Below are 15,349 nucleotides of genomic sequence, written 5' to 3'. Positions count from 1 at the left end.
TGCAAATTCTTTATCAGATGTCGTAAACATTAAATCAAACTGGTCATTCAAGTTTACGGTCATCCTTGTTTTATCTGTTCCATGGTTTGATACTAATCCTCATTGTTACTTTTCTATTGGTAATATAGATTTCATGGTTCTACTAGCTAACAAACAATATCAACCTCACTGTTCATTGTGAACACTCGAGTAGACATGATTTAATACATTTTACGACTTAACGGGGAAATGAAATTATGTTGGTGGCGTCACAAAATGTGCATATCTCATTCTCTGATCAACTGGTGGAAAAGCCATATATTTAAGTTTGCCGAATATCGTCTCTTAGTAAGAAAGTAGGCCCGACGTGAATTTGATATCTACATTTCCTGTAATGTAATACATCATTCTTGTGCATGTGTTTTCAATCTTGAAGAAAGTACAATTATTAATTAGTATATGATCAAAATTGATTCTTAAAGATTACACAAATAAGAAAATGAATGAATCTTTAGTATCAAAACTGCATTTAAACGTCACTTTAATTTTGTAGTTGCTGTTTTTAAGCATACCAAAAGTCTCAACAAGAATCCTAACGTCTTAACTCGACATTTCGAAATGCGCATCTTATAATATAAACGATAAAATGCCAATGACAAATAACATGTAAATGTAACCACAAGTTATAACATATGAAACAAGAATGTGTCCAAAGTACACGGATGCCCCACTCGCATTATCATTTTCCATGTTCAATGGACCGTGAAATTGGGTAAAAAATCTAATTTGGCCTTAAAAGTAAATTGATCAACCAAAAGGGAACATGTGTACTAAGTTTCAAGTTGATTGGACTTTAACTTCATTGAAAACTACCTTGACCAAAAACTTTAACCTGAAACTCACACTTTTAATTGCTATGTTCAGTGGACCATGAAAATAGGGTCAAAAGATTAATTTTGTTTTAAAATAAGAAAGATCATATCATAAGGAACATGTGTACTAAGTTTCAAGTTGATTGGACTTTATCTTCTTCAAAAACTACCTTGACCAAAAAATTTAACCTGAAATTGGACGGACGGACGAACAGACGCACAGACGGAAGGACGCACGGACGGAAGGACGCACAGACCAGAAAACATAATGCCCCTCTACTATCGTAGGTGGGGCATAAAATGAATAAATATTAACTAACTTACTAAATGGTTTTTAATGTAATGTACATATACATTGGGTACACCATGCGATGAAACGCCTTGGATTATAGAATAGTTCAAATTTGTTTTAACAATATTATCATAGCTATAAATATCAAAACAAAATTCATGTGAACCCTCCTTACCGTTTTATGCAATGCCAACCATCAATTAAAAGTGCGTTATGTAGTTAAATATAATGTGTTCATTTACTCTGGAGAGCAACAGGTTATTATTTACATATATGAATGAAAATCTTATTGATATAGTTTATAAACATTTGCATCATTCATAGAAGATCCATCTGGTGATGTCATTCAGGATGGCAACTTGACATTATCCGTGGGAGATGTATAATATCAGTGTCGAATCTCTATTGACAAGATGATAATTCAACAATTTGCTCTCCAAATAAGGGAAATCTCCAATATCCTCCATTGGAAATCTGTTGATACAATCAGTATGAAAATAGATTGGAAAATTAGTTTAGCAACATAAAGTGTTATTGGCTATTATTGCTTCCTTTTATCAGTTCTGTATTTAGACGACAAGAAACATATGAGAAACTGAATCGACAAATTAAAAATTGAATTTAAATCCATTTCATGTCAATCAGTGCGTCAATATCATGTAGAAGTACAACAAACGTTTTAATTATAATGACGATGATAATGTATGGCTGTATAACGTCCAGCGGGAACAAATGCATTTTCAGAACGATAACATGTTAATGTAATATGAACATTTAGCTTTCTTAAGTGTGTAGCGATACACCGAGTCCAGTTTTTGACCTGCTTGTTCATTAGGTAATAGTCCGCATGACAACCTGTCATTCTACTCGAACACATTATTTCAAAACCCAGCCGAATAGTCTTTGTTCATAGATTTTATTCTTCGTGCTAAGAGCAGAAGCAACCAAATACCAATTTCAACATAAACTTCCCACAAAATAATAACAAAATAAACACAATAAGCAACACGAAACTAATGACAAAATTTCCACTCTGATTGAAGTTATCAATTGACGAACCGAATGGTGGAAAATCAAGTTTGCAAATGCTTTTCTTTATTCGAAAGAAAAAAATGTAAAGACAAGGTGAAAAGAAATATCAAATGAAATCTTGCCAAATGAAACTTGTAGTGCAGAATATACTGTTTGGACTGTTTTGTCATTTTTTGTTGACACTTTGAAACATATTAACCATACCTTTTTGTGATCAAAGAGGTTTCTTACTATCCTATAGGTCTATTGACTGCATTATCGGTACCAATTGTACTTCACTAGAAGAGCATTTTGAAAATACCATTTCTTGCGTGAGGCTCGAGACCGATATGTTTGAAAATCCAACACTTTTTAAAAAGACGAAAGGCTGATAAACCTAAATGATTTAAAGAAACGTGCAAAGGAATTAAAGCCTTGGATTTGGGAACTTTATTCTTCAATTTATAATGATTTTTAAAATTTTATGACAGCATTTTTAATAATTCCATATCCGTAATGGCATGTGCCGGTGATACCCTTTGGACTAGCAGTCCAACAGCAGAGGTACCGACTTTCATATATATCAAACGTGTTACTCTGAATTAATTTATCATTATTCTGTTTTCTACAAATTCTTAATACTTTTTACATTTACTGCAATTGAAATGGTCTGGTTGTACAGAAAAATCCGAAATTGCTTGTCCTGTCGATATAATGACATGACTCATCATGTTCAGCTCTGAATAGAGTTCATCTATTTATCAATATTTTCACCATTTTCCTTTGTTAATTTAGACATGTTAGATGTGACTTCGTCATACAAAGCTCTGATTGCACGGCTTTGGCTATACATTTTTGTCCTTTTTGGTTTATTGATCTTACGTTGTTGAATAAGCTTTGGAATTTCAAATAATTTTTTGCTGCGAGTATCGCTGAAGATACATGAATTGTCAATACACGCATCTTGTGCAGAAAAATGGTACCATTACTGCTATTTCTTATTCTGATTCACATCAAATTGGTTTAAAAGAAATAATTTGGAAAAGTACACTGCATTTGAAACAATACAATTTAGCAACATTATCTTCACTATATTAACACTCCAAAGACGTCAATGGTACAGCTATACAACGTAATCTTACATTGTATTGCTGTCAGGGAAAATCTCCGATTACCTCAAATGGTAACCTTCAAACGTCTGTTATTATGTACTTATCAAACGCGTCTTAAACATCAAAGAGAGAAATACTCTTACGTCAATTTCAATCATAATATGTCGTTATCATATGGCATAATACGGTTATATCTAATATTAAACACATTCATGACGAAAGAAGGTCTAATTAAAAACAATAAATTTTGTCATGAGCAAAATGCGATCTCTATTTGAATTGCATTTTAAATAAAATAACGGAAACTGCTTCATTTCATAATATCAAGGAATCAGATACGTGTATGTCTGCAAATTCAAATGTTATTACATGTATTACTATTGAAGTGACAAAACTTTGAGACAGCAATGCAATTTCCTTATTAGTCTTTCTTTTAAAGAAGAAATGTATAAGATTTAATTTGATTGTTGCAACTGATTTCATAGTTAAATTTGATTTTGTAATCTTTAAGGAATGAACATTAGTTTTTAAATCTATCTTTTTTATTATACATACAAAGTGAAAGATGCCCAAATTCTTATTTTTTTATTTTCTTACATCTTTTTGAAAGATCTAATTTTTGTATGTTTTATTTTATACTGTCATATTGTTTCATTTGTATTCACCCTATTATGCCCTTTCCCTGTATAATTCTTACAAAATGTGTCATTTTCTCTCAACCTGTAGCTTGCACCGTACTCGATTGCACATACAAGTTTATTTTATTTTTCTAAGTAGCTCGATATAGATCAAATCATTGGCAACATGTCATACAAATCTACCATTTACTCCATACTTCTTTAACGTTGACCATAGTAATGCTAATAGATTATCGATAAATGTTCATCTCATGTTGATGCATTAGCCTTAAGAAGACAGATATTACTCCCATTCTTGCAATTAGTCCTAAAATGTGCATCATCCTTCCATTTTTTAATTTAATATGGCTCTAAAGGTCAGGCAAGAGTTTTCATTTACTACAAGGACGAGAAAACATACAGAACCTAAACATTGTATAACAAAAAGTAAAAGTACAAAAAAAAATGAAATCCGAGGAAAACTCTAAACGGAAAGTCCCTAATCAAAGGCAAATTCAAAAGCTCAAACACACCAAACGAATGGATAACAACTGTCATATGTTTGAATTAGTACAGGTATTTCCTTTTGTAGAAAATGGTGTATTAAACCTGTATTTATATCTAGCTAAATCTCTAACTTGTTTGACAGTCGCATAAGATACGTCTGGTCAGTATATGATTAAAAACAAACCCGATCCCATGGCTTATGAGCAGTAATCAAAACTTCTAGCGAACAAGTCTTATTTTGGCATACTTGAACACTTGGTCAACTTATCAACTACTATAGATGATCTACAACAATGTTGACCCAAACAACGAAGAGTCAGTAAATGATTTTATTATGAATAATTTCTATATTATCACACATCTTCATTTTCCCTATACTAAATAAATCGCACGGAAACGTGAATATTGAACGTAAGTCACATTTGCATCGTGTTATATAGTTGTATAGAAATGTATTCATTTTCCTTATTCTATTATATAACAGTTAAATGTTTATTATTTAGAACCTATCAATATAAACATAACTTGTAAACGGTATAACAAAAAGTAATGCGAGGCAGTAAATTGATTCTTAATTCACATTAGAATATAATTGTTATCAATTGAACCATTCCTACCAACTGTGGTGTCGCATTTTACTTTATATTGCATAAGCCATTGACGATTTTAAATGCTAGTGATTGTCATTCATAACAATTGTAAAGCTATTAATATTAAATGGAGATTTCTTGTGTATATATAAAGTATAAGATTGCTGTTGACAGCGTCATTGGTAAAATATGCACTTTTGTAAATTGAAAACAATTTCGATTAATTGATCGTTTGTCTATACATTATAAAAAAATATTTATATTTTATTTCCGTGTAGGCAGTTTGAAACGCATTAGACGAGTTACGAATACATTTAAGACGATATGAATAGCGCTAGAATTTTATTTTAGAATATGAATCTTAAAGGTCATCTAATAAAGGCAGCATATTCGATATCATTATTTTATATTCATACTAAATATTTACGTCATTTTAGGCTTTGGTGCAGAGAGGCCTTATTGACAATCATACAATGCACCACATCTTCATGTTCTTATAACTCTGAAACAATTGAAACTATGTGTTTGGAGGTATCGTACGTATGTATCATATATTATCCCCGGCTTAGTATATATCTAGGACTTTGATTGGTTAACGCACGTCTTTACAAAACCCATAGCCCCTGGGTGTTGCTAACTCATATCCCCGGACGTTTCTAACCATTATCCCGGGAACTTCACGCAAGTTTTCCTTAGTTTCATGGTTGCTCCTTGTGGAATATTGAATTCTGGAGATTATCCATGATGTTTGTAATTAAATATCTAATTCATTAACGATTGTGTCCTATTTTGCAGATCATTTTCACTCATTTCATTAAATTCAGTTTGACTTCCACATTGTCCAATATTGGGACTACTGGCCTAGCTATGCAAGAGGGACGAAAGATACCAAAGGGACAGTCAAACTCATAAATCCAAAATAAACCGACAACACAATGGCTAAAAATGAAAAAAGACAAACAGAAAAACAATAGTACACACGACACAACACAAAAGCTCCGGAAGGGTAAGCAGATCCTGCTCCACATGTGGCACCCGTCGTGTTGCTTATGTGATTACAAATCCGGTAAATAGTCTAATTCGGTAGGTTATATTCATGAAAGGGAAGGGGATTGTAGTTACGACGTAAGGAACATATCTGATATCATTTGTGAAACGGTTATTCCATAACGGTCAACCAACTCGTGGTGGCGTCCGTAAAATTTACGAAGGGATGATTTCAACTTCACCATTTGGAACTCTTGGTTTAATAGCTTCCTTGTGAGCAGCAAACCTCTATCAAGAAAATCATGATAGGAAATGCAAGCACGGGAATATCGTATCAATTGGGAGATATATACCCCGTATGCAGGTGCTGCTGGAATGTTGCTACTTAGAAATGGAAAGTTCACTATTGGAAAGCTGAAATCATCTCTTTTGTCGTAAAGTTTTGTTTTCAACCGACCCTCATTGTCAATTTCTAGATGTAAGTCAAGATATGAAGCCGACTTAACTGTATCTGTAGTATCCTTTATCTCTAGTTCGATTGGATAGATGCGTTCCACATAGTCACCAAATTTTGAATTGTTTAGTGAAAGAACATCATCTATATAGCGGAAAGTAGAGTTAAAGGATATTGCTAACTTCTTATCTTTCTTCCTAAGAAGTTCCTGCATGAAGTCAGCCTCATAATAATAAAGAAACAAGTCGGCGAGTAGAGGGGCACGGTTTGTTCCCATTGGAATGCCGACAGTCTGTTGAAAAACACGTCCTCCGAACGTAACAAATATGTTGTCAATCAAGAAATCAAGCATCTTGATAATATCAGTTTCAGAGAATTTTTTTGTTTGAATCAGAGTGATTCTTTACAAAGTAGGATTATCCCTCCCTAAGACAAGATACTTGTATCTACGTTGGACATTCTTTTTTATGAAGCAAAGTAATACCAACTCTTTCAATTTGTCTTTTAGTTTGGAATGTGGAATACTTGTGTACAGAGTAGAAAAGTCAAATGTTTTAATACTGTTACAAGATGAAAGAGAGTTAGATTGTATGTACTCTAAAAGATCTTTTGAATTTTTAAGTATACTCATCTGATTCACGCCACCTCTAGAATAGGCAGTTTCACAATAACTTTGAAGCCCGTCTTTGATTGCTGATAAAATAGATGTTAATAATTTAGAAAGAGGTTTCGTGGAGCACTTGGAAGACCCAGCAATATACCGTTGTTTGTAAGGACACTTATGTAGTTTAGGTATCCAATACAGTGATGGAAGATCCAGTTCTTCATCTTTGGTTGAAATTCCAAAGGAACATAGAACAGACCTATGATTATCCAGGATTTCCTCTTTGGTAAGTGTCGTGAGGGTATATGTTGAGTTTCCAAGTGAATTGTCAATACCTAATTCGTTTATCAAGCAGTTGATGTAGTGACTTTTACACACAAACACGATGTTATTTGGGGCTTTATCTGCGGGGACAACAACATATTTGTCATGGAGGTCGGATAGGTGTTTTGCAACATTTGGGTTTTTAAAGATTGACGTAGCATGGGCATTGATGGACCTATTCAGTTTCTTAATTCTGATTTGTATCAACGACCTCACTGCCTTAATCCAATCGGAAAGAGTGTCTACGTCTTCCTTCTCGCGCTTAGCCCATTGCCTGGCATAATCCTCGACTGAATCCATCAAAATTTTAAAGTTGTATTTCCAATTGATGGATTTAGGCTCACGATATTTGGGACCTTTCGATAACACATTTCGTAGAGAAGTGTTATTAACAATGTTAAGGTCACCGGTAATAACGTGGCCAGCAGGATTATATGTGAATTTGGAACTAGCACAAGTGCAATCAGGAGGTTTAGACTTGAAGTCGTCAATATCGAGATCTTGCAAAACGCGTTTGTAATTGAAAATTTTAGTTGCAATAGGTTTGGTATAGGTATAAGAAATTATTGGTACAGACTGGTCTTTAAAATAAGGAGGTATTTTCGATTGCACTAATTTATGATGAAGGATATTGCCTAGGTTGACGCCATCGAGACCTTTGTTGGCGAAGGAAAGATTAAGAAAAGACCTTTTCTCTTTTTCATCTTTTCCATTGCGAACTGGCTTGAAAAGTCTGTGACTTGCAATATCCGAAATTATAGCTTCAAGTTTGTATTGGTTTGAATGAGGGTTTGTAACAGTGGATTCCAAACATAAATTGAACAGAGAATGAAGTTTTGAAAGGGGTAATGAATAAAGTTTCGTGCGAATGTGATGAATACCTAACGGCTTTTGTATGAATGGCAGCAAGTCATTAATAGAGACATCATGCAGAGAAGGTAATGTATAATGACGATGACCATGACTGCGTCTACGTCGAGGAGTCGAGTTGAAAATATTCATCACATTCACCGAGTTACACGAAGGACTAGATAGAACTTTACCGTCAATTTTGTCATTGCAGCCATAAGGTGTTGCAGTTCCCAATTGTCTAATCCAGTAGTCTTCTTTTTGTCTACGGAGAGTCGTTGAAAGATTAGGATTATTAGAGCTATGGTATATCTTTTCGATAATGCGAACTGTCATAGAAACGATGGAATGATCGGGCTGATTGAAATGTTGGTATAGAATGTCGTTAGCATTAAGGTTAATGTCTGATCTATGACCGCACATACGTTTGTTAAGCCTTCCTTTCGTTTCACCGACGTATACCAATCCGCAAAGGTTGCACTCTAATCCGTAGACGACATTTATCGATTTACAATTCAGATCATCGTAACTTCTGGTAAAATATGACTTCTTGATCAAATTGCTAGTGAATTCAGCATCTGTAATTAAAATAGCACAAGTTTTGCAGCCTTTGGTCTCACATTTTGAAATGCGACAGTGTTGTACTGTGTCATCAAACACCAAAATGTCTTTAAGGAGAACTGAACATGGCTGTATATGTGTAATATTGCTATTGTCACTAGGACGATGATCTGAATGAGTCGTGTTCGAGATATTTGTCATGTCTGGTGATGAGGGGACACCTGCCGTATCAGACGACACCGTGTCCATAGTGACGTCTGTTTCGGACCTTTTTATACTGGGCGACGTCCGAGCCAGTTTCCTGTTTGATCTTCGTAAGTTCATGCAATTGTGGTTTTGCTACAATTTATGACGTAACTCTCACAACATTCAGCGCCAAATTTTACTCAATCCAGTTTCTCTGTCTCCGTATTAAAAATGTCTTATAATTGACTACCTGTAGGGTTCTACTAAAGGTAGAACCCTACACCCCGTAAAAAATATGTAAAATTTCGAAATTTAAACAAAACTGTTTTAGATTATGAAAAAAACGTTGTTTTCACGATACACTTTGTACCCGAATTTCAATAAAACTGGCCCGATTCGGACTAAGACAGGGAATAATTCGTTATCTACGTTCATATCCGTAGATATGGGTATTTATACCGTTCAGTACCCTGTACATTCTGAGGAGTAGCCGTGGTGTTAAGATACCCATATCTACGGATATGAACGTAGATAACTAATAGTAATATTAGACATGTCATATCACAACTTCATTAACAAACAGAAGGTTTAAACACTAATGTCCACATTTAATAGAAAAATTCGTAGTGTTTTCCGGAACCCAGTGTCTCGCCTACATTTGCTATTGTCTATGTTTTCAGTGTGATAGCGAAATGACATAATAGATTTATTTTACAAAAATGGGAAAACAATTATTAAAAAAAATTCATATAGATACCATCTTTTGATTGTAAGAAGGTTCTGTATAAGTTTGGTTAAAATGCAGAATGGTTTATCAATCTAATAAATAAACTCATCATAGATACCAGGATTACAATTTTATATTAACGCCAGACATGAGTTTCGTCTACAAAAGACTCATCAGTGACGCTCGAATCCAAAAAAAGTTAAAAAGGCCAATTAAAGCACAATAAATGTTTTGAAAACTTTAACCTGTAATGGTAACTGACAGAAAAAACAAAGTCTGTTTATAAGTAAAATACTGATAAATAGGACTTTTTTAAATAAAATTTCCTCCTGGATACTGTCGTTGATCATAAACAATCTTTTATCCAATTTGGTACAATCCAGGATAGTATAAGAAACAATAGAGTGCATATTTGTGGACGACGACGAAGGAATCTAGGATAGCTATGTCTCGCTTTTGCGACTAAGTCGCAGGCTCGACAAAAATCAGTGGATGCATGGGTATTATTGTTTTGTTCTTTATATCAAAGACACTCATATACAAAGGCATTTTCATTACGACGACAAATATTGCCTTATCCGATTTCACTAATGTACTCCATTGAAGAGCTGTTAGAAGAGCTTGACTTGCGCAAACATGGCATAATTCTAACAAGGGGTATCGTATTTACGTTCTCCATTGGGCATGTTACATGTAGTTTCTGTGTGCAAATCAACATTCAGAATCTTCTAAGTTTATACTTTTTTATAATCAATAATAGGTGGTATGAAGGTCAATGTTATAATCATGCCAACAAATAAAGGTTACCATACTTTGTCATATTGTCAAAATTGACACAATTGTAAAACAAGGGATATCTATGATGTTTCCTTCGCTTAAATACCAGTGTGACACAGTTGGTCTCCAGAGGGTGCAGTAACTGTTGTTATTAATTGTTCAGCCTGTCACCCGTTTTATATAAATTATTACTTGCTTTTTATCGCAATTGGATTTAATATTTTTTAGTTGTTTTATTTTTTTCGAAAATCTTTTAACTGTTACAGTCTATTAATTATACATTAAGATGTCGGTGATCATTATTTATATCTTATAATGATTTTAATGTCACATTTGGTTCTTTCCATACATCACACGCTTCATGATAACGACAATATTGTACGTGACATGTTTCACATGACAGCTGTGACGTAAAACTCGCAACGACGTAAGCATGTAACAATTGACTCGGAATATTCCGAATGGAAACAAATTGAATACATGCATGATATGTAAACATATATGTGTAATCATGTGTGTTCATTGTTGTAATGTTTGTTTATTATTATTTGAACCGTGTAAAGACAGTTATAATCAATATGAAAATGTTGTTATGAACAACCATGACAAAGAAAATGACATGATTATAGTTTTACCATCGTCATTTATTTGAAGTATAAGCTTCCTATAATATTCAACAGTAAACAAAACGTATGTTATGTTATTCGAAAAATATCTGTATCAAGTCAAAAGTATTTATTTCATTATCCCCATCCGTTCAGTCGGTTGCTATAAATTTAGTAAAACGGTTGATTGTTTAAGGTTGTATGTCAAATCTTGCAGGAAAAAGGTTTAAAGTATAAGATGCAAACTCTTTGATATTTGAATTCTAGTGTAAGGGCATTTGGTAAGAAAAACTGGACATTTTTACATGTTTTTATTATTGATTGCATCTAAGGGCGACTCTTACCAATACATTTGTATTTAAAACACAACAAATATGATTTTTTTTTCATTTGGTTTAGGTTATATACGTTTTGGATAAATACTTAGAATATGGTAATAGCTATTATGTGTACAAATATATACCCTTAAATTTATACATTGAACTGATATACCGTGAATTCAAGTTATTGTATTAAACTCATAATTTTCTCTTGCAATTGTCTATATGTCTAGTCAAGAGTGACACAGTTGGTCCTTAGTGGGTGGAATTGTAATTAATGAATCAGACGGCCAACCATTTTATATACCTATACTTGATTTTTTTTTATCGCAATTGGAATTAAAGATTTTTAATTTGTTTTTGTTTTTTCTAATATCTTTCAACTGGTTTGTTCTTCCTGATCTTTAATCATTATAGTCTATTGATTATACATTCAGATGACGGTGATCATTTGTATCTTATGATGTTTTTAACGTCACTTTTGGGTCTTTGCATTATTCGACTGACGAAGTTAGATCACACGCTTCATGGTTAAGACAACCTTTTACGAGACATATTACACATGACAGCTCTGAAGTCAAACTCACAACGACATAAGCATGTAACATTTGGTTCAAAATATTTCGAAAGGATAAAAATTGATCACATGCATGATATGAAAACATACATTGTATATGTGTACTCATGTGTGTTCATTGTTTTAATGTTTGTTTATTGTTATTTGGTTGGAGAACACAGTTATTGTGTAGTGCATCTCTTTTATGTGTTGACATGAATATCAATAATGTGGTCATTTTTATAAATATCTGTTTACAAAACTTTGAATTTTGAACTATTAGACAATAAATGAAAATTAAAGCAATTCTGTGCTTTCTCAATAATAGTTTTACAGTGTGGTGTACTACTTGTGGGACAAATTAAAGAAAAATAATAGAAATATTTATCGGCTCTAACTCAAAATATGGACAATTTTATGTACAGGGGTCTTGAAAACTTTTGACAGCTTCCAAAGTGCATTTTAACCTTTTTTCAGCTAGACCAAATCACTACTCTACAATAAAATTCATGACCCAATTTTATTTTACAGTGTAATTTCATACCCATTCTTGCTATTTGAGGCATAAATAAATTTGGGAGGGGTATTGAAAAACGGGAAGTAACACACTGTCCACAATAGGGACTATATTCGTTTGACAACGAAGGACAACGAAAATCAAAGGTTGATAATTGAACGGTGTAGAGTCAATAATAATCAATTTGAAAATGTTGAGTGAAAAACCATGACAAACAAAATTATATGATGCTATATAACCATTAAGTTTCATACAATTTATTTCAGTATAAACTATCATGTTTACAAATTTGAATACACCCAAGCGAATATGGTATATGACTTTTAAATTGCAATTTAAGGCGCCATTGTGTATGCTGTAACATATGTTGTGGGGAAAATAATTTTATTTCATTGAGATGTTCAATAAGATTTATGAAGATATTAAGGTCAATTATCCGTATATGTCGATATTTTAAACATCATTTTATTAGAATGTTCATGTTGCTTATCTTAAGTTTTCTTTTGTTTTAGTTTTTTATCGTATGTCTGTTGGTAGTCTATCATTTTGCTATCGCGTTGTTTCTGTTTTTATGGAAATTACTATCGTTGCCAATATGAAATATTTTGGGGCTCGCCGGCCGAGTGGTCTATGTAGTTGAATCACTAGCCTGTCAATACTTAGGTTGCTAGTTCAAATTAAGGAAAATCTAAACATGAATGATATTTATTTTATTTGTACTCGCTTTTGCTCTTCAATTTGTACTTGTTTGGTTTTATAACTATTTTGATCTGTGAGTCACTGATGAGTCTTATGTAGAGGAAAAGCGCGTCTGGCGTATTAAAATATAATCATGGTACCTTTGATAACTATTGAATACAGTATGAATAAACAAAGCAATTGGTATCTAGCGCCTTATCATATTATGGTCGAACAAATAAAAATATGAGCAAACTTATTCATTGAAAAATAAATATATGAGAAATTATAATTCAATTTTATTTGCAACATGCATATTCGTGATATGTATTTCAGGGAATCAACTCCACGATGAATTAATAAATGAACGATTTCCTGCGCCTGATGTATTATATAAATCAAAAGAACGAAGACTTGCATTTGTTTTAAATTTGATGACCACAAATATCCGTTTTTAGGTTCTGTCATCGCGTTGCAATATTTTCTAATATTGCATTCAGTGGTGACAATATATTCTAACCGGTCATATCTGCAACGAATACATAGCTACCATGACCCTAATTGATATTTACACGTGTTGTGTGAATCTATTTCCTTTTTTGAACGCCATTAGTGGTTCTATTATTTAACCATTATCTAAAAACATTCGTCTATACAAGATACAATATTGTCAAGCGTCCCAATCGGAAGAATAATCCTACTCCATAAATGAATAAGACCTTTTAAACCAACATTAAGCTTTTCATCCTACATCAGAAGGCCAGTCCGACTATCAATATCTTTCTACGCATTAGTTCATTGACGAGAATGATGCTTGAAAATGAAAAACAACTTTGAATTGGCAGTTTTAGTTTGAAAAACATCATATAATATTAAATAATGTATTTGCACTGCTCTCAATATCGTTGGTTTCCAATAATTTACATTGCATTTAATAATATCTATCATATCATGTCGTTAAAAACATTGATTTGCACCAACTGTCTTGTGTACGCAGAGGACCATATAGTATTTTTTTTCAATTTTTCTGTATTTTTATCGCTGTCTTTAGAGGAAACAAATAAGTTCTATATTAGCTCAAGAGCGATAGCAATATATAATGATATACTTTCTAGCTTAAGGTGTGGAAAATTTCACTTGATTGCAGTTGAATAATTCTAATGGCATGTCATATAACGTGTCATTAAATATAAATGTTTGTTTAAATGCCACTGAGAAATTTCTGATTTTTTTTCAAAAGTTTAACACGTTTTACGTTTCATAGCTTACTATGCGTCAAAAGGGTTTGTTATTTGTCTTCACACTGTGCGGTGACCTATAGTTTCTTAATTACTTCTGCGTTATTTAATCTCTGGTGGAGAGTTGTCTCATTTGCAATCATACCACAAGTGATTGTTATTATTCAAAGACATGATCGGCAATCGAAGTCTAAACTTGACACAACATACTCCATTTTGATATTTGATTTTGTCCCCGCGAGTGTGTTTTTATTGGTTGAAACAAATGTGTACATCTTGAATTGGTAGATTTGAAAATAACCCGACAGCAAAGGTTTTATATGCAAGCTCATACATGTACAAGTGTTCATCTGTTTTTTATACTGGTTAGTTTATGATAAATATAATACAATTTTAACATGAAGAAAAGCAATAGTAGTATACCGCTGATCAAAATTCACAAATCGAATGAGAGAAAACAAATCCGGGTCACAAACTAAAACCGGGGGCAACACGTCAACTATAAGAGGAAAACAACAAAACAACAGAAACATTGAAGTCCAACAAAAAAAAAACGACAATGCAGCATGATAACAAACGAACTATACGATAACAACTACCATAATCCTGACTTGGACAGGGCATTTTAAGAAAAAATTGATGGATTGAACTTGATTTTGTGACTAACCAATCATTTCGCTTTATGACAACATTTAATGATAGGAACACAATACAAATTAAATATACTCAGGACAAAGAAATACATAAGTTAATAATATAATAGTACATTTCGAAATATTAATCACCACCTATTTAAAATAATGGTCAATTGGCTTATAAAACATACATAAAATAACACTAATAAAATTCAGTATTAGAAAAGCAATCAACAGTTCACCAAAGTATGACAAAAACATCAAATAATGACCAATATATTCGTGAACGACAAAGCAACCATAAAACATTGCGTTGTATACCCATTAGCTAGAACAATGGCTTAGCGAAAA

This window comes from Mytilus edulis, chromosome 4 (assembly GCF_963676685.1).
Source record: "Mytilus edulis chromosome 4, xbMytEdul2.2, whole genome shotgun sequence".
Lineage (NCBI taxonomy): Eukaryota > Metazoa > Mollusca > Bivalvia > Mytilida > Mytilidae > Mytilus > Mytilus edulis.
This window is presented reverse-complemented; position numbering follows the sequence as displayed.